General features: G+C 37.9%; 2 non-coding genes across 2 annotated transcripts; one reads left to right on the forward strand and one right to left on the reverse strand.

The window, feature by feature from the left end:
• The first annotated feature begins 548 nt into the window (after positions 1-548).
• Positions 549-635, forward strand: Trnastop-uca. The gene has a single exon. It is a non-coding gene; the product is annotated as a tRNA-Sec (tRNA).
• A 15,019-nt stretch (positions 636-15,654) lies between these two features.
• Positions 15,655-15,741, reverse strand: Trnastop-uca. The gene has a single exon. It is a non-coding gene; the product is annotated as a tRNA-Sec (tRNA).
• Between the last annotated feature and the right edge of the window lie 4,965 nt (positions 15,742-20,706).

Consider the following 20,706-nt stretch of genomic DNA (forward strand, 5'->3'; position numbering starts at 1 on the left):
TTGCCTGAAAATAGATACAGCGACACATCGCTTCTACCTCCCAAATTACTTTCAAGGCATCGCGATTTATTAAAAGCACTAATAATCTAAAAAGGACAATTTTTCATTTCCTTCGGGCATCGGCTAGACTGCATGTATAACGATACTCAAGCTCTTCTGCAGTTCTGAAGTCGATACATGCATCTTCTGTAAACAGACAAAGCATGTAGAAGTACACAACATTCGTCACTGAGCATGTGACCAGTTACTGCATTTAACGAAGCAGTCGTTATAGTCAGGATAAGACGCTAGCCCTGCTGTTAAAACTGTGCTGGGCACATTCGGGAACTTGCATGTTTCTGGTAGGCAACGGAACGTGGTGTTATGACCGACGAGTCTCTGGTTTTATGTGCTCATTTCGTGCTAACAATTGCATGAATGTTCCTAAAGGGAAAATTAACTTCTTTATTAATAAACTATAGAAACTGAACTGTCAAATCAAGTAAGTTCTCGTAGATTCTTTGTATGCATAGTTTTCCTTTAAATATAACGCAAAAGAAGAGCTGTTTGCCCAGCTGAGCTCCGGTGGTCCGGTGTGCAGGCTTCAAACCTGTAGCTGACTAACGTCAGAGTGGTTCGATTCCACCTGCTGGGCGACTTTGGTGCTACTCGTTCAAGAAATACTTTATAACAGCGCGTATTCGCCATTTTTCTTTTATAGTTATTCGTGCAATTATGCGTGGTTTTATTCAATGTGTTGTGCAACGTATAAGGCTAAAACTAAATAACGTGGCTACTTAAACACATAGTATAGTTAAATACGACTTAGATGTCAGACACTCTGTATACAGTTTTGAAACCGTGATTTGCAGTATTTTTTTCTGTAGCTGTAAACATTTCTATTTAAGTATCATCGCCTTTCCTTCTTATTACTTGAAGTGGCTCAGTACACTCGAAGGTCATTTGGCATTACTTCCCTACTGTCATTATTTTATCCAACGTTTTCTTATTCGCCTCTTGACTTAAACAAACATTTTAAGCATTTTTGAATACTTTGGTAACTTTTCCTCAGTTCATCATATTCTGTAAAGTAATTATTATTATATTGTAGCAATAATTTTATCAGAAGACAATGAGGCATAACTGGAATCACTCGCGTCATTCACCGTCCAGTCACATAAATGCCACCACCGCCTGTGTTTGACGTCACCGTGCCATAACCACTCACACTCGGCAGGTGGCAGCACTAGCAGTGGAGGGTAAATAAAGCGTGTCCAGGGGACCCAGAACACAGTTCAGGCCAAGAGTGGAAGCTATCCCGAAACGCCTATGCTAGTAAACTGTTTACGTGCCGCCATGGTTTAAAGTACACCATGCAGGACAAAATCGCGCTAACCAAATTCAATAATATGTCGCTGTATATTCCCCACAACGATTTAAATGATTTCATTTGTTTGAGTGGTATTTCTAACAGTGATTGATGCTATAAGAAGGCATTATTATTCTATATTTTCATTGCGGTTGTCGTAATATGCCGTATTTTACAGACTTTACGATGCACTTTTCGCTTCAAAAAAATTCCTTCCAAATTTCTGGAGCGTCCTACACTCGAAATTAATATAATAATGTTTAGTGTTTGAATTAAAATTGCCGTAAATGTTAAGGGGAGACGGAAAGCAAACAGACTCAAAAGTCGATATTTAGATTTTTGCATATTTGAAATGCCTATTAAACATTATTATCTGTGAAAAACAGTTTTTCTTTCATGCAAATACAACAATTTTTCGTGAATTATGATGGTTTTCGTGATGCTCTGTGCGATCTGGCATTCAAACGCCATGCCTTCTTTTTTGCACCATTCAGAGATAATGCATAAGTTTCTTCATTCCTCCCACGTTATTTCCCGCTTCTATTGTTTTATCGAGCCAAGTTTTCCGACCCTGTACTGGCTGTCGATACTCATCATTCCGATCGTGTTAGTTATTGTTTTCGAGCGCTACTGGTTGTACTCGAATTTCGTTGCGAGTACAGTAAGCCCTGACTTATATTTTCTCTAGTTTCGCTCGTTTTCATAAGAACGCCGCGAATAAAGAAACACACCCTTAATTTAAAATTCTGAGGAAATAAATACGTAAAGGTAAATGAGGTTAGTGGGTGACAAAGGAACTAAGAATGTTAGACGTAACGATAATCAGCACCACAAAAAAGGAAGTGTGGTGTCTGAAAAGTGTTTCCTCACAGTCAGCTTGCGGAGATAAACACTCGTGCGGAAATATAGTGGTGAACCTCAGCATGCATGCCCTGTGATTTCGTTTCCAAACATACTGTGTGCAGAATATGTGGTGATGAAGTATCCTTGGGAGACCATCAGTGTCTTTGCTAAGGGATAGCGACGAACCTAAAGTTGAATTGTACAAAATGTGGTACAGTTGCTACAACAATGATATCAGAAATGGCAAATAATAATTTGTATGAGAATAACATAAGGCTAGTTTATGGTCTCAGAACTCTTGGTAAAGTGATGGACTAGGCAAATTTTTATGTGCATTACTTGACATTCCTAATCCATCTACAATATTTATACTTATAATGAAATTATTGGAACTATGTTGCTGGTGTTTGTAACATCTCAGTGAAAGATGCAGCTGAAGAAGCACTCAAGGATAGTGATGACAGGAGGTAGAAGCAATGTGTGCGATGTATTACATTTCAGGTAATGCCTAGCCCAATATACCCTTATTTGCGTATTCTTTACTGTCGGTATAACGGCAGAGTTTAGTCGTTTCCTGCAGTTAGACTTAAAAGGTCTTCGTAAGTACGGTGTCGTGCTGAAAAATGACAAGAAAGTCAAAGCGTTTTCAGGATGCCACAAACAACAGAAAATGACCATCTCTTGACTTCTCGCTCAAACACCTATCAAATACCTAAGAGCCAAACAATGGCAAAGAGGTAGGACCAAAACAACAAAACCACATCTAGTTAACATGAGCTCTAAAATGCATGTCTTAAGAGCTATGTGCACATATTCACCTTGGCTACTGCGAGACATAACTCATCCACTGAAAGTCGAAACAATAAGAAATTGTCGTGTAAACATGGGCTCTAATGTATATATGCCAATTACTATGAGCAGTAGTTCATCTTTGATACTGTGAAACGCATCTCAGGTACTGAACAAGTGCTCACAGCTCTTTCGGTATGCAGTTCAGCGCCTACGTCTACTGGATATTTTTTGTTGTTTTCTTTGTGTTATGTCATAACAAAATGAACATAGTACCTCTTATGTATTTGCGGAAAATTTCTGCTCTTTCTTTCACTAATAAACATTCAGTTTTTAATATGTTAGTTATTATAAAACAGTTCCTGCTGGGTAGGAGGTTCTCAATTTACTTGTAAGAACTTATTACCATGCTGAGTACAAATCGATCGAATTTCACATTTCTAACCCCATTAGCTTAGAAATAGTGGTACCTTAAAGTAAAAAATGTAGTATCGAGAAAAATCCATGTAGAATTTAGTATTGCAATTTTAGTATAGTTACTGACGAGATTTACTTACCACTTCGTTCCTCTTCTTTCTGTCTACCATGTTTTGCGCATTTTAAATTAGCAATTTCTGCTTAGGAGATTCTCTCTCTGTCCATTTGCACCAAGGATTTTGCAATCTTGAAAGGTGGCTACACTGAGCCACAGCGCCAGAGATTGCGCCAAAGAGTATTATTCAGCCGCCTCCACTGGCAGTGCTTGTTGAGAACTCGTAGTAGTCAGTGCTTGTCGAGAGGTCGTGGTGGAGAGTGCTTGCTGAGATGTCGTAGTGAGGAGTGCTTGTTGAGAACTCGTAGTAGGCAGTGTTTGTTGAGAAGTAGCAGAGTGCAGTGCTTGTCGAGATGTGACACTAGTCAGTTCTTGCTGAGATGTCGTAGTGAAAAGTTCTGGTCGAGATGTTGTAGTAGTGAGTGCTTGTTCATGTTTTATGCAGTTGTTTGATGGGCTAGACAGCAGATGTTGTTCTAATGGAGATTTGTAATGATTAGAGTGCTTTTCATCAATATATATGAAGGTAACAAAACTCGCTTTTTTTTTCATTATTTCAATGTCTTGAATAATGCGTCATTACAGGTTCAGTCAACAAAGCATCTGGCTTGTGTTCTTGTATTAGAGTGTAATTCTGCTTTTCTTGCGCAATTATAGTATTTCTATTTTTCTTAATTACTTCAGTATAAATGGTATTTAAAATTTCTTGTCTTATTGAAGAAGAACCGTGCCAGATGTGTACGTTGAATCACACTTCCACACACAGATCAGTTACACTTGTGCTTTGGTTTCGTACGTTTTATAGTTGCTGGGGACTTAATTAATTAATTGTGTTAACGGAAATTTTCTTTCATTCTTTGTTGTTATTCTATGCAGTCAGATTGCGTACTAAAACTAGTCAGGGCCAACCGTTTACGAGACCTCGTAATCGGACATACAGCGCTAAAATTTTAAAAAGTATTTGCATTCTTTTTAAATAATTAAGCCCTCATGCACGTGGCGACCGCTGCTTCGGATCGTCCCTTGGAATCTTCTGATTGTAAAAATAGTAGACAGTAGTATTGTTGTAGTAATTTGTAGTTTAGTAATTGTAGTCTATATTGCATGTGTAGATTTGGTAATTGGCATTCTTCTAATGGTATTTTTCAAAATTTAATTTTTGTTGTCCTGTCTACGGGTTTGACAATTTAGTGCAATTATTTCAATTGTTCGTTAATCGTGTTTGAAGGAAACATTTCGTGTAAATGGTATTGTTGGAGATAAAGAGTCATTGTGTGTAATTTTCGTAAAGTGACGAGTTTTGTATGTTTTGTAAATGATTACGCGATCGATGAAAAAGGCAAAAATGATGGATAGTCAGAATGACGAAATTGTTGACATGGCGAACTCGCCAACACAGGAGAACAGTATGTTGAATAATGAAGTGGAAAAGAATGTAATAAGTCGGGAAAATAGTCCGGAACCATTTCAAAATTTTTCTCAATCAGAAAATTCACAGAATACGAGTTAACGATAGAAGATTCTGGAACAGTATCGAACACGGATAGCTTTATGACTATGCAGAAGGAAGTTAGTTTTGCGGGAAATGTTAGAGGCGAAAAGAATTTTGAACCATTTAATATGGAGCAGTTGATGGGTGTAACGTTAAATTTGAGATCTGAATTAAAAACAATGGGATCACAGTTGGAATCTGCATTAAAAACAGAGATGGAAGCAATGGCAACACGGTTAAGTTCTCGAATAGGGACATGTTTCAAAAACATGAAAGATGAATCAAAGAAAGAAATTAGAGAAGAAGTACAACCGATTTTGAATGCTCACAATAATAGTTTAATTTCAACAGAAATCAGACAAGAGGAACAGGACGGAGAACAGGAAGAAAAAGATCGCGTGATAGTACAAAAATTTTCAGAATTAAATTTACAACGTGCACACGATAAGGAAGAAATAATTGAAAGAATCGAGGAATCCGTACCAAATGACAGAATAAATAACTTAACGCAACAGTGTGAACAGTTAACTACTAAATGTGACAATACCGAAACCCGAGTCGCGACACTCACGGAAGACGTAAATAAACAGAAAGAACAATTAGGTGACTCATCGGAAAGAGTTGAGGAGATTTCAGATAAACTGACAAATCTTAGTTTAAATGGGGACAGAGATTCGGATGATACAGCTCCATTACCATTTGCAGAAACCGAAGAGTACCAGAACATAAATAAGCATGTTGAAATTCAGGAAAAATTTAATGAACGCGTTAAAAGGGAATTTGAGGCATTACAAAAGCAAGTCAGACAAATTGAACGCGAAATCGTGGGAAAAGACAGCAGAAGAAATTTAGAATCACAGATAGCAGAGGGCTTTGAAGAAAGTAATTTGTTTCATTTATGGGATGCAACAAGAGAGCGCCAGGCGCGCGAACTTGACAGTAATCGACATTGGGACAGGAACAGTCGCGGTAGGTCTTCGTCGCCACGAGGCGAAAACTTTGATTATAAACACTTTTTGACTGTTCGGAAATTTAAGATCTTTCGCAATTCTAAGAATGACATACATCCATGTTCATGGTTAGATCAATTTATGTACGCACTTCCACCAAATTGGCCACTAAGTCACAAACTGGAATTTATGTGCAGCTATTAAAGTCCTCAGGGGATTCACTACACTAAGTGAATATGTGCCGTAGCGTGCATAGGGCCCCGAGCTGTAGTGGTGCTATTTCCCTTTTAGTTTTCTGCACCGCTGCCTACTCTTTTACTATTCTTTGCATCTGTCAAACCAACTCTTCGACTATCAATCTACCTAGAGAGTAAGTAAACAATAACCGGATATGGCGATTTTACCTAAAAGTGATTTCGGAAATTACCATTTGGACTTACTGTATCTTCAGCAGCATTCATTCGTAGTTTAAACGAAATTTTACCTGTTTATCCTCGTGACAATATTACTTCATATGTTGCCGATATTCTTATTGCTAAACATTCTTGGAGTGAGCACAAAAAAATTTTGGATTCATTATTACGTATTTTTGCAAGAATTGGCATTACAATGAACTTGGAAAAAATCTGAATTTCGTCGTTCTCAGGTGAAATTTCTCGGTCACATTATTTCTACAGAAGGTATTCTTCCTGGTCCAGAAAAACTAGACGCTATTCGTAATTATGCTGTTCCTACTACAAAATGTGATGTTCGTAGTTTCCTTGATGTCTGTAATTTTCTTAGACGCTTTGTTAGATGGGACAATTTGGCCACACCTCGTTTTTACGAACTATCTGGAAAGTTCTTTTTAAACGAAAATCGGCCGACAACTCTGTTTGGTTAGTTTGTATTCCTGATGAGTGGGTTAATAAGCTGATTGGTACACACATTTCAGTTATGCACACTTTGGTCCCAGAAAATGATTTCATAAATTACGAGAAAATTGCTACTTCAGTAATATGGACAAACGTATTCGATCTGTTCTTGCCAAGTGCAAATTATGTCAAAAGGCTAAGCTGCCAACTATTTCTCACAGAGCACCGTTGTTTCCTATCATTCCAGCGAAATTAAAGGACATGCCTGCAGTCGATTTGTTCGGTCCAGTGGTTCGTTCTACTAATGGTTTTGCGTACATTTTCGTAGCAGTGGAATTGACATCAAAATATGTGTGTTTTACACCTTTACGCAAAGCAACAGCTCGTTCAGTATCTAAGGCTTTCATCAAACATTTTCTTAAAGAAGTGGGTCATGTTGATAAGGTTATATCAGATAATGGATCACAGTTTCGTTCTAAAATTTGGCTTCGTACTCTACGGCGTCGTAAGATTAAACCAATCTTCATTTCACTTTTTCACCCTCAAGCTAACGCTTCAAAGAGATGGATGAAGGAAATCAATAAATGGTGTCGTCTTTATTGTCATCAGAATCACAGAACTTGGGATCAGTATCTTCATATTTTTCAAAACATTCTGAATGAACTTCCTAATGATTCAACTTCTTTACCGCCAATACTGATATTAAAAAACAAAGCACCGACAAATCGTATTTCTGAAATCGTTCCTTTTCCACCTACACGGAAACTGCGGCATTCTGAAGTTGTCAACCTGGCTCCACAAAATATTGCATCTGCGGCTGCTAGAAGAGAGAAATCAGCAAAACGTCCTGGTCGTTTAAAAACTTTTTCAGTTGGCCAAAAGGTATTAATTAAGTCTCATCGTTTGTCTCACAAACGAAAAGGCTTGTGTCGCAAATTTTTTCTGCTTTATAACGGTCTATATAGAATTCTCAAAATTATACATGATAACACTGTCGAAGTAGAAACCCTTAAATCTCGGCGCTCTAAGGGAATACATCATATATCAAACGTTAACATTTTTGTGGAATGACATACTTTAGAGAAACTAACAGCTACATGTAAACATGCATGGAAATGGAAATGTCGTGTGGCTAGGGCCTCCCATCGGGTAGACCGTTCGCCTGGTGCAGGTCTTTCAATTTGACGCCACTTCGGCGACCTGCGCGTCGATGGGGATGAAATGGTGACGATTAGGACAACACAACACCCAGTCCCTGAGCGGAGAAAAATCTCCGACCCAGCCGGGAATCGAACCCGGGCCCTTAGGATTGACAGTCTGTCACGCTGACCACTCAGCTACCGGGGCGGATGTAAACGTGCAGAGAATATAAGGATACCGCGCTGTGTTTTGGCGGCGGCACATACTCAAAGCAACAGTCAAGTCTGCGCGCCGCACAAGGCAGTCGTTGACCGCAAACAATTACTTCCTACGTCACGCGTACCTACAGCTGATCGAGCGCTCAGTGCGAATGCACTGACAGCCGTAAACAAATACACAGTCTAATTTCTCTGATTAAATTCGGTATAAAGCTATAGTGACTTGATGAATTATGTTATTAACGTTCAGTATTTTTCAGGATACGGTTGTATAAAATATTTAAGAACTTCAGGTAAATTCTGTGTGTCTCCGACGTTAAGAGGACTTGCTATCGAGAAAATTTCAGAAAGAATGTAATTTCCAAGAAGAAACTAATAAACTAAAAAGGTAACTATTAATTGAGTTTATTTTTCAGGTAACATAGTTCCACTTAGGTACGTACTTTAGACGTAATTTGCTGCTCGCGATTACGTGATTCATACTTTGTGCTAAATTTCATGTTCTATGAAATTACTTGTGAAGCGACGTGCTTGCGTACGTTAACTGATTTTGACAATGATTATTAATGAACAGGGTTGTAACTTGTGTATATTATGCATCGCTTGGCTGCACTGCTTTTTCACTGATGTCATTTTTTTTTATTATGTGCCAGCTGTGCTTATTTATTTAAATTATAATTGTCACCTGATTAATTGTGCTGACTGTGATTATGTATGTAGGTTACACTTTGTGATTTATCTGCTTGCGCCTTTATGTTTACTTATTAAGATTACATATGAACATTTATTTGCTTATGCTGATATGATGCTAATGACCTGTTTATTATGTGAGATATATGTTTGCTGCTGTGCGTATGGATTGCATATTTATACATTTCTGTTTTATTGTCATAACTACTCTTTAATTTGGTATATAGAAATGTTGATGTACTGTGTACGAACATAGAGTGTAGGTCACACTATTGTATTAATTATAGATTGTTCGCTTGGCAGAGCCTCGTTGTAAGAATTGTGCTGCATCCACTTGTTGACATTCTGTTCTCCACTGGTATATTTACTCGCTATTGCATGTTTTGCTTACGCTCAGTGCCTTATATTTTTAAGATAAGAAAATGAACTGCTATAATTCGACGAACGACATTAGTATAAGAAACTTCATAGAAGTCACATGAGCTGGAGGTTTTATGGAAGCTGTATAAAGTTATGCCAATAGGAAGGAAGCTAACGACATGACAGACCAATACTAGGTTTAGACCATTAACAATTATTACACTGCATTCTTCGTGAGCAACTGAAATAGCAAGTGACACTTGACACAAAAAATACTTCACATGTTTGCTTCTGCCATGATTCTTGAAGTGGTGTACACACTGTGAAATATTACGATCATTCACACTCCGTAATCGTACTTAATTACTGAGGGTTATTCGAACTAAAGGCTGTTAGTGGTCATGTATGCATTTCTTTTGTTTAATGATGGACAAGGTAACCAAAATGTATTTTATAATTCATAATGAGTAGAAGATTTGGCTCAGGTGGACTACACAGAGGTTGTGTGTGGACATTGTGTCTTCGGATTGTATGGGATGATGAATTGAAGTTTGCACTAGGATTTTATCTGTACTTGTTCGAGGAGACTGACTAGAGGAAAGAGTTGTTATGGAAGTGAAATGACATTGATGCTAAGGTTTATATGTATCGACGTACTGAAGAGGTATTATTGAGGTATTGAGATTATGTGAAGAGGTATTATTGAGGTATTGAGATTGTGTGAAGTTGATGATTATTGGAGTTTTGGTGGACAAGAGGTAAGGTAAATGATATTGATGATAAGATTTATATGTATCGACGTAAGAGGTATTATTGAAGTATTGAGATTATGAGATGCTGATGATTATTGGAGTTTTGGTGGATAAGAGGCAAAGTAAGTGAGGAGCATATTTTGTTTTGTTGGTTTATATGGAACAAGGAGGATGAAGATGGCAGACTAGAACACTCAAGTAGAAGGAAGATTGTCTACACACACACTTTGTTAAATCACTAAGCAGTACTTTTTTTTTTTTGGAGAGAGGAAGCATTTGCATATCTTGGCACACTGACAATTGTTCAGCAACCGTACATTTTGATCTGGCTTGGCAAACATTGGTCTTGACATGATGACTATGACGTTGACTAACTATTATTGCCTGTTATACATTGCTGCCACTACTACTTGATACACATGATGGACATCAAATTTTGACAGAATTGAATTTACACAGTTAACACAATTCAATTCACAGTAGTACTTAATGTGGATGAAAGATGAGTGAGTGTGTTTTGTGTGTTTTCCTTTCCTAATCCCAAATAATTAGTCCCAACCTATCTCCTAAATATTATTTTACTTGTTTGTTGTGGCTTGCACTGACACCCATAAATATTATACGTTTACTGATATTTGTGTATTTGTAATAGTAATATGACAATTATCTGATATCATTTGTGTGTTTATTATAATTTGTATGGTTAGTGTAAGAGCATTGATAATAATTTTGTAAAAGCAATTGTGTGTGCATTCAAACTATTGTTCATGCCTGAACTGTCTGATTAGTGATAGTGAATATTATGGACTGTTACTTGCACTTTTTCTACATGATTGGTGCCACTAGGACATGTTAAATTTCTGCTGATAAACTCTGATGAACAGTGTGATTACTGATAGTGAATATTATGGACTGCTGTCTGCACCTGCTCAACATTGCTGGGTGCCACTGATGAAACTGTTTCTACTGACATAATGTCACTTGTTGCTGTCTGCACCTGTTCAACAATGCTGGGTGCCACTATTGGAACTGCTTCTACTGAAATGGTGTTACTTCTTGCTGTCTGCACCTGTTCAACATTGCTGGGTGCCACTAATGGAACTGCTTCTACTGAAATGAAGTCACTTGTTGGTGTCTGCACCTACTCAACATTGCTGGGTGCCACTAATGGAACTGTTTCTGCTGAATGATGTCACTTGTTGGTGTCTGCACCTGTTCAACATTGCTGGGTGCCACTAGTGGAACTGCTTATACTGAAATGATGTCACTTGTTGGTGTCTGCACCTGTTCAACATTGCTGGGTGCTACTGATGGAACTGCTTCTACTGAAATGTCACTTGTTGGTCTCTGCACCTGTTCAACAATGCTGGGTGCCACTGATGGACTGCTTCTACTGAAATAATGTCACTTGTTGGTGTCTGCACCTGCTCAACATTACTGGGTGCCACTAATGGACTGCTTCTACTGAAATAATGTCACTTTTTGCTGTCTGCACCTGCTCAACATTACTGGGTGCCACTGATGGAACTGATTCTACTGAAAGATGTCACTTGTTGGTGTCTGCACCTGTTAACATTACTGGGTGCCACTAATGGAACTGCTTCTACTAGAATGATGTCACTTGTTGGTATTTGCACCTGTTGACCATTGCTGGGTGCTACTGCTGGAACTATCAAGTACTTGTTTTTTTTTAATCATGGAAAGCATGTTATGTGGACATTTGTATAAACTGATTTTTTGTGTATTGTGTAAACTATTATGTAAAGTCACATGTATGAAAGAATTTGTATTGCTTACTGTATTTTATATATTAGGTTATTGAAAGGTCAGTGCAAAGTCAAAATTTTATCTAATTATGTGATATTTACGTATGAATATTATTTTTTATTTTTGTCTGTATTTTTGTGGACGAAATTGGTGATATTTTCACCACCAATGCTGGCAAAAATACCATCAAATTCTGGCCCATGGAGGAGGGGCATATGAAAGGTGGCTACACTGAGCCACAGCGCCAGAGATTGCGCCAAAGAGTATTATTCAGCCGCCTCCACTGGCAGTGCTTGTAGAGAACTCGTAGTAGGCAGTGCTTGCTGAGATGTCGTAGTGAAAAGTTCTGGTCGAGATGTTGTAGTAGTGAGTGCTTGTTCATGTTTTATGCAGTTGTTTGATGGGCTAGACAGCAGATGTTGTTCTAATGGAGATATTGTAATGATTAGAGTGCTTTTCATCAATATATATGAAGGTAACAAAACTCGCTTTTTTTTCATTATTTCAGTGTCTTGAATAATGCGTCATTACAGGTTCAGTCAACAAAGCATCTGGCTTGTGTTCTTGTATTAGAGTGTAATTCTGCTTTTCTTGCGCAATTATAGTATTTCTATTTTTCTTAATTACTTCAGTATAAATGGTATTTAAAATTTCTTGTCTTATTGAAGAAGAACCATGCCAGATGTGTACGTTGAATCACACTTCCACACACAGAACAGTTACACTTGTGCTTTGGTTTCGTACGTTTTATAGTTGCTGGGGACTTAATTAATTAATTGTGTTAACGGAAATTTTCTTTCATTTTTTGTTGTTATTCTATGCAGTCAGATTGCGTACTAAAACTAGTCAGGGTCAACCGTTTACGAGACCTCGTTATCGGACATACAGCGCTAAAATTTTAAAAAGTATTTGCATTGTTTTTAAATAATTAAGCCCCCATGCAATCTTTCCACTTGATTATACGGAAAAAACTTCCAAAACACCAGTTTCCTGTTACACCATTACTGAAGCATAAAACAGCACCATGAACACCGAACTTGGGAGTTGTAATCTGAACAAATACATTTCTCAGTAACTGGGTCTAAATGACCGAATCCACACTTTCATTTAAACCTTGCGTTTCCCAAAGAAGACATTTCATCAACAAAGTATCTTTATAAAGATCTCTAAATATCGGTTTAATTTCATTCATTACTGCTACAGATAAAGAAAGTTTGTGGCCATATACTATACTTCTCCTGTACTTGCACCAAGTGTCAGATTCAGTGGAGCAAAGACAGTGCTGAGGATTTTCATTTGTGGAAATCCTATGGAAGAAGACAGCCCATGCAGCTGATTTCATGTTTTCTAAATTCCCAGCATATCTTCTTATGGCCAAATCATAATAATTCTGTAGGCCTAATCTATATATTTAAACATTTGTTGGGCGACCTTTACCATCTACCTTCCAGTACTATTTTGACTTTTCTTTTAGTAATATTCTCGATCTGGACTCCATTGCTTTCTGGGGAAGCCCAATGCATTCGAATTTAGAAATGTGACATTAGAACCATAGTGTTATTGTGCACATAAATAGTCATAAGCCTTGCTGTTACCATCCCCTAAGTACTGTGTGTATCTGACAGCTCTGTTTGCCACTGATCGATTAATAATCCTGAGAACTCCCGCTATAGTATAATTCGTCTGACAGTTATGTTCATCCTGTTTCTCAGTTCCAGTGCCACAGCTTTTATAGTACTTGCTTAGAATGTCTCCATCAATTGCCTTCCCTGCATCAAATGATGTAGCTGTTATTTAGTGAAGTGTGTCCACCTTTCTGCCAGCTGCCATCAAAACATGCAGAAATATCATCACTTTCACTGACATCACTATCCACCGCTTCACCGATAGATCAGATACCATAAACTAGTCTTATGTTATTCTCACACAAATTATTATTTGCCATTTCTGATGTCATTGTTGTAGCAGCTGTACCACATTTTGTACAATTAACGTTAGGTTCGACGCAATCCCTTAGCAAAGACACTGATTCCCTCCCAAGGATACTTCATCACCACATATTCTGCACACAGTATGTTTGGAAACGAAATCACAGAGCATGCATGCTGAGGCTCACCACCATATTTCCACACGAGTGTTCATCTCCACAAGCTGACTGAAGAAGGGAACACTTTTCAGACACCACAGTTCCTTTTTTGTGGTGCTGATTATCTTTACGCCCAACATTCTTGGTTCCTATGACCCACTAACCTCTTTCACTTTTACATACTTATTTCCTCTGAATATTAATTTAGTGTTGTATTTCTTTATTCATGGCATTCTTATGAAAACGTTCAAAACTAGAGAAAATATAAATCTACGCTTACTTCACTCGCAACAAACTTCAAGTACAACCAGTAGCGCTCGAAAACAATAACAAACACGATCAGAATTATGAGCATCGACAGTTGATACAGGGTCGGAAAACTTGGCTCGATAAACCAGCAGAAGCAGGAAACAACATAGGAAGAATGAAGGAAACCTGTGCATCATCTCTGAATGCCGCATAAAAGAAGGCATGGCATTTGAATGCCAGATCGCACAGAGCATCACGAAAACCATCATAACTCACGAAAAATTGTTGTATTTACATGAAAAATTGTTTTACACAGATAGTAGTGGGCATTTCAAATATGCAAAAATCTAAATATCGATTTTTAGCCCGTTTGCCTTCCAACTCCCCAGGAATTTTAATATCAGCCGCTGAACATTTTTATTTCGAGTATAGGAAATTTGGAGGGAATTTTTTCGAAGCGAAAAGTACATCGTATAGTGTGTAAAATACGGCATATTACGACAACCGCAATGAAAATATAGAATAATAATGCCTTCTCATAGCATCAATCACTATCAAATATATCACTCAAACAAATGAAATCATCTAAATCGTTTTGGGGAATATACAGCGACATATTATTTAATTTGGTTAGTGTGATTTTGCCATTCATGGTGTACTTTTAACCACAGCAGCACGTAAGCAATTTACTAGCATAGGCGTTTCGGGATTGCTTCCACTCTTGGCCTGAACTGTGTTCTGGGTCCCCTGAACACGCTTTATTTACCCTCCACTGCTAGTGCTGCCACCTGCCGAGTGTAAGTGGTTATGGCACGGTGACGTCGAACACAGGCGGTGGTGGCATTTATGTGACTGGACGATGTATGTCGCGAGTGATTCGTATTGTCTCATTGTCTTCTAGTAATATTATTGCTACAATGTAGTGTACTTCCTAATATTGCTCATTAAAAATTAGTTGTCAGTCATTGGGAGAAACTGACATTTTTCAAAGAGGTGGATGGATATTGCCAAAATTGTAAATCCATGCTCATACTACCATGTGAACTGGCACTGTCTGGGACAAGGCGTCTTTTATAGAAAAGCATGAGTTTCGAACAAGTAATAATAATTACCTTACAGAATATGATGAGCTGAGGAAAAGTTATCGAAGTATTCAAAAATGCTTTAAATGTTTGTTCAAGTCAAGAGGCGAATAAGAAAACGTTGGATAAAATAATGACAGTAGGGAAATAATGCAAAATGTGGTTCGAGTGTACTGAGCTGCTTCAGCTAATAAGAAAGGAAGGCGATGATACGTAAGTAGAAATGATTACAGCTACAGAAAAAAATACTGCAAATCGCCGTTTCAAAACTGTATACAGTGTCTGATATCTACGTAGTATTTAACTATTCTATGTATTTTAAGTAGAGTATGTCCAAGAATTTCGTTTGTTTAATTCGATTGGAGTCACAATATTTGGTTTTAGCCTTTCACTTTGCACAACACATTGAATAAAACCACTCACAGTTGCTGGAATAACTATAAAAGAAGAATAGCGAACACGTGCAGTCATAGGGTGTTTCTTGGACGAGTAGCACCAAAGTCACCCAGCAGGTGGAATCGAACCACTCTGACGTTAATCAGCTACAGGTTTGAAGCCTGCACACCGGACCACCGGAGCTCAGCTGGGCAAACAGCTCTTCTTTTGCGTTATATTTAAAGGAAAACTATGCATACAAAGAATCTACGAGAACTTACCTGATTTGACAGTTCAGTTTCTATAGCTTGTTAATAAAGAAGTTAATTTTCCCTTAAAGAACATTCACCCTATTGATAGCACGAAATGAGCACATAAAACTATAGATTCGGCAGTTATATCACAGCGTTCCATTGTCTACCACAAGCGTGCAAGCACAGTTTTAACAACAAGGTTCGCGATTTATCCTGACTACAACGACTGCTGCGTTGAATGCAATAACTGGTCACATGTTCAGTAACGAAGCACTAAACAGCACTAAGTTGTAATCTGAATAAATACATTTCTCAGTAACTGGGTCCAAATGATCGGATCCACACATTCATTACGTCAGAGCGGTTCGATTCCACCTGCTGGGCGGCTTTGGTGCTACTCGTCCAAGAAACACCCTATGACTGCACGTGTTCGCTATTCTTCTTTTATAGTTATTCCAGCAACTGTGAGTGGTTTTATTCAATGTGTTGTGCAAAGTGAAAGGCTAAAACCAAATATTGTGACTCCAATCGAATTAAACAAACGAAATTCTTGGACATACTCTACTTAAAATACATAGAATAGTTAAATACTACGTAGATATCAGACACTGTATACAGTTTTGAAACCGCGATTTGCAGTATTTTTTTCTGTAGCTGTAATCATTTCTACTTACGTATCATCGCCTTCCTTTCTTATTACCTGAAGCAGCTCAGTACACTCGAACCACATTTTGCATTATTTCCCCTTTTATAATTATGCGTGGTTTTTTCAATGTGTTGTGCAACGTATAAGGCTAAAACTAAATAACGCGGACCAATCAAATTAAACATTCGAAATTCTTGGACGTACTCTACTTAAATACTTAGAATAGTTAAATACGACATAGATATCAGACACTCTGTATACAGTTTTGAAACCGGTATTTGCAGTATTTTTTCTGTAGCTGTAAACATTTCTATTTAAGTATCATCGCCTTTCCTTCTTATTACCTGAAGTGGCTCAGTACACTCGAAGGTCATTTGGCATTACTTCCCTACTGTCATTATTTTATCCAACGTTTTCTTATTCGCCTCTTGACTTCAACAAACATTTAAAGCATCTTTGAATACTTCGTGTAAACTTTTCCTCAGTTCATCATATTCTGTAAGGTAATTATTATTACTTGCTCGAATCTCATGCCTTTCTATAAATGACGCCTTGCTCCAGACAGTGCAGTTCACATGGTAGTATGAGCAGGGGCGATTACAATTTTGGCAATATCCATCCACACCTTTGAAAAATGTCAGGTTCTCCCAATGACTGACAACTAATTTTTAATGAGCAATATTAGGAAGTGCACTCCTATGCAGCAATAATTTTACTAGAAGACAATGAATCATAACTAGACTCACCCGCATGGCATACTGTCCAGTCACATAAATGCCACCACCGCCCATGTTCGACGTCACCGTGCAATAACCACTCACACTCGGCAGGTGGCAGCACTAGCAGTGGGAGGTAAATAAAGCGTGTCTAGGGGACCCAGAACACAGTGCAGTCTCTGTCGTAATGTGGAAACGAGCCGACGTCCGAAAGGGGGCCTTTCAGGCCAATGGTGGAAGCATTCCCGAAATGCCTATGTTAGTAAACTGTTCGCGTCCTGCCGTTGATGAAGTATAGCGTGCATGGCAAAATGGCGGTATCCAAATTCGATAATATGTCACTGTATATCCTCCAAAATGATTTCGTTCGTGTGAGTGGTATTTCTGACTGTGGTTGACGCTATGAGAAGACTTCATAGTTCTATATTTTATTTGTGCTTATCGTAATATGACGTATTTCACAGACTACAAGACGCACTTTTTGCCACGAAGAATCCCTCCAAATTCCAGGTGCGTCGTATACTCGAAGTTAATATAAAAAATTCCATTTTATGATTTAAAATTCCCGTTAGTGGTAAGGGGGACCGGAAAACAAACGGGCTCAAAAATCGATTTTTAGATTTTTGCGTATTTGAAGTGCCCGGAATTTCCTGTGTAAAACAATTTTTCTTCCATATAGATACCACATTTTTTTCGTGTGTTATGATGACTTCCTTGACGCTGCGTAATGCCATTTAAATGCCACGCCTTCTTTTTTGTACGAAGCAGAGAAAATGCACAGCTTTATTTTATTCCTTCTATGTTATTTCCTGATTCTATTGTTTTTACGTACCGAGTTTTAATACCCTGTATGTACTATCGATACTTACCATTCCTATCGTGTTTGTTATTGTTTTCTAGCGCAACTGGTTGTACTTGGTGAAGTTTGTTGCGAGTGAAGTAGTACTGATTTATATTTTCTCCTGTTTCGCCCGTTTTCATAGGAATGCCGCGAATAAAGAAATACACCCCTAAATTAAAGTACAATGAAAATAAATACGTAAAGGTAAGTGAGGTTAGTGGGTCAAAGGAACCAAAAATTGTAGACGTAAGGATAATCAGCATAACAGAAAAGGAACTGCGGTGTCTGCAAAGTGTTTCCTCGCAGTTAGCTTGTGGATATGAACACTGGTGTATAAATATTATGGTGAACTTACCATGCTCTGTGATTTCATTTCCAAAACTATTGTGTGCATAATATGTGGTTGTGACGTATCCTTGGGAGAGAATCAGTGTTTTTTACAAAGGCATTGTGCCCATCCTAACAAAATGTGGCACAGTTGCTACAACAATGACATCAGAAATGGCAAATAATAATTTGTATAAGAACAACATGAGGCTAGTTTATGGTCTCAGATCTATTGGGAAAGGGATGGAGTCAGGCAAACTCTTATCTGCATTACTTGACATCCAAATCCACCTGCAATATTTATGACTTACAGTGGAACTATTGGAACTGCTGTTGCTGATGTATGAAACAGCTGAGTGAAGGAAACAGTTGACGAAGCACTCAAGGATAGTTATGACAGTGGAAGTGATGATATTCGTGCATGTTTTGATAGCAGCTGGCAGAAACGTGGCCACACTTCACTAGAAGACAGCTAAGTCACGTGATACAGGCAAGGTAATTTATGGAGGCGATCTAAGCAAGTAGCGTAAAACTCGTGGCAGTGAAACTGAGAAAGAGGATGAACTTAACTGTCAGATGAATTATACTATAGCAAAAGTACTCATGATTTTTAATTGTTCAGTGGCAAACAAAGCGGTCAGATACACAGAATCCTCATGTCACAATTTCTAAAATAGAATGCATTGGGCATGTCCCGAAGAGAATGGGCTTCAGATCGAGAAGACTGTTAAAAGAAAATTCTGAAATAGCACTGAAAGATAGTAAGACGATAGGTTGTAAAGGTTGCCTGAGAAGTTTTGGAACAAACAGATCACACCTGGAATCGAGAAAACATGAAATAAGCTTTATGGGCTACCTTTTTCCATAAGATTTCCACAAATGAAAGTCCTCACCATTGCCTTTGCCCGAACGATCATGACTCTTGGTGCAAGTACAGGAGAAGTGTAGCACATGGCTACAAACTTTCTTTACTTGTGGCAGTAATGAATGAAATTAAACTCATATTTAGAAAACTTTATAAAGATACTTTGTTGATCAAATGTCTTCATTGGGAAAGGCAAGATTTAAATGAATGTGTGGATTCGGTCATTTGGACCCAGTTACTGAGAAATGTATTTCTTCAGATAACGGCTCTCAAATTTGGTGTTTATGGTGCTGTTTTAAGCTTCAATAATTTTGTAACAGGAAACGTGTTTTGCAAGTATTATGCATAAAATCTAGTGCAAATACTGCAAAATCCTTGGTGCAAATAGATAAAGAAAGAATCTTCAAAGTAGAAACTGCTAATTTAAAATTCAGAAAAGAAGAGTAAGTAATTCCCATCAATAAATAAACTAAAATTGCAATACTAAACTTTACATCGCTTTTTCTGAAAACTACATTTTTTGATATTCAGGTACTATTACTTTCTAAACTAATTGGGTTAGAAATATGAAATTCGATCAATATGTACTCAGAATGGTAATACGCTATGTCAAGTAAATTGAGAACCACCAACCAAACCGAAACTGTTTTATAATAATTAATGTATTAAAAAAGTGGAATTTTCCTAGTGGAAGAATAAACATAAACTTTCTTCAAATACGTAAGAGGTATTGTGTTCATTCTGTTAATACATAACCTGGGCTCTAAACTGCATACCAAAGAGGTGTGAACTCTTGTTCAGTACGTGAGATGTGATTCACATTAGCAAAGATGAACAAATGCTTAAACCATTAGACGTGTGCACTTTAAAGCCCATGTTTACGGCACCATTTTTTATTCTTTTGACTTTCAGAGCAAGAGATGTCTATCGCATTGGCCAAGTTGAATATGTGCTCATAGATCCCCAATGATTAGCAACTAATTTGTAATGGAAAATGTTAAGAAGTGCACTTCACTGTAGCAATAATTTTACTAGGAGACAATGAGTCATAACTGTAATCACCAGTGTCCCATACCGTCTAGTCACATAAATGCGACCACCGCCTATGTTCGACGTCAACGTGCAATAACCACTCACAGACGGCAGGTGGCAGCACTAGCAGTGGAGAGTAAATAAAGTGTGTCTGGGGGATCCAGAACACAGTGCCGTCTCTGTCGTAATGTGGAAACGAGCCAACGTCCAAAAGGGGCGTATTCATTGCCTTTCAGACCAAGGGTGGAAGCATCCCCGAAACGCCTGTGTTAGTGAACTGTTTGTGTGGTACAGTTGCTACACCAATGACATCGGAAATGGGAAATAATAATTTGAACGAGAATAACGCAAGGCTAGATTATGGTCTCAGATCTATGGGTAACGGGATGGAGACAGACAAACTTTTATGTGAATTACTCGACATTCGAAATCAACCTACGACGTTTATAACTTAAAATAAAATTATTGGTACTGCTGTTGCTGATGTTTGTAACATCT

Source organism: Schistocerca americana, chromosome 2 (genome assembly GCF_021461395.2).
Source record: "Schistocerca americana isolate TAMUIC-IGC-003095 chromosome 2, iqSchAmer2.1, whole genome shotgun sequence".
NCBI lineage: Eukaryota > Metazoa > Arthropoda > Insecta > Orthoptera > Acrididae > Schistocerca > Schistocerca americana.